We start from the raw sequence: 1,472 nt of genomic DNA, 5'->3' as shown, positions 1-1,472 counted from the left end.
GTGCCACTCAGTTTCTTTGAAAGCTTCACTCTCCCTCTACATAACTGGGAATATGCCAAGGAAAGTAATAAAGAAATTAAATAAAGTGGTACTGGTATATCTGCCCGCAACAAACTGATTCCCCCATTAATACAATATAATGTTTCCACACATACTATTAAGTTGAAATTGAATATAAACCTCAATGTATTCCAAATTAATAAATACTCCAATTCAGTAGTAATAGATTACGTTCATTTACTAATTCACAACAGTTCCCAACGTGTAAAATGAATACAAATAAAACTCGCATCAATAATGGAGACAATAAAAATCGTACCTTGAATGCAGTTATTCCAATTCAGTCTAAAATATAAAAAGAAAAGAAAAAGCACAACCCGAGCTACGCGACTCAGTAAATAAATAACTACTATTCGAAAAGCTCCACACAACTAATTGTATCCAGATTCCCAATCGAATACGGTAATAAAGTACAGCGGTCTCTTAAGGAGATTGGAGTATCAAAAAAAACGTAGCACGTTTCAAACCAAATCGAAAAAGAATTCTTAAAAATAATGCACGAAATAACAATTGATTTAGCAAATGCCGGCCACTTGCGTAGCTGGTAAATCCATTTTCGTAACCTCCAAAATGCGGAATGGCTTACGGTCAACTACACCATCTGCAAAAAATAACTTTAATTTGAAAGGCTCAGTATCCTCAACCAACAAACCGTAAATTCCAGACAAATCAATTACACAAATTTTGGGCACAAATAATAGGAAATCTAACATGAGACTTTATCTGGAACGTAAATTGGAGTCAAATAAATGGCCGTGCGATATTCCGATACTGATAGAAAAAGACTCACTGACAGTTTCAAGAACACTTCACCATTTTTCCACATTAACTTCTCACAAGACTGACGAAACTGCGTCTTTCAATAAACGGAAAAGTCAATTACTTCATAAAATTACTGTGCAAGACGTACACGCTCTGTAACTCGTCGAACTTGAACAGCCCCACCACTTCCTAATTTTTTTTCTATTTAAACAGAACACCACTTCCACTCTCCGTTAAACTAAATGCAACACCAATAAGGAGCGCTTGAAGTGCTCACTCTTCCATAACATAATTACGCGCAAAAGAAACCCACGCCTGTAGCCTTTGCCCGCGAAACACGTGTGTGTCGAAAATCAATTAACTTTCGCGATAACAACGTCCCAGGCAACGCCCTTATGGCGCCCGAGCAGATAACACTTAAATGCACTCGACCAAATGTTCCTTAATTCTAAATAACGCAATCTTAACATCTCGTAATTTAAACAAACAAATTTATATGAATGGCAATTAAAACCAGCAATTAAGCAATTAAAAACAAAGCTAAAATTGACAAATAGGCACTAAAATTACAAGTTACGATGAAATAAACCAATTCGGTTGTTATTCGTAATAAAATTCTCCAGATTTAAATTGAATTAAATAAAACATTT

Source organism: Photinus pyralis, unplaced genomic scaffold (genome assembly GCF_008802855.1).
Source record: "Photinus pyralis isolate 1611_PpyrPB1 unplaced genomic scaffold, Ppyr1.3 Ppyr1.4_LG2, whole genome shotgun sequence".
In the NCBI taxonomy this organism is placed as follows: Eukaryota; Metazoa; Arthropoda; class Insecta; order Coleoptera; family Lampyridae; genus Photinus; species Photinus pyralis.
The sequence above is the reverse complement of the archived record's forward strand: the minus strand, read 5'-3'. Positions refer to the sequence as shown.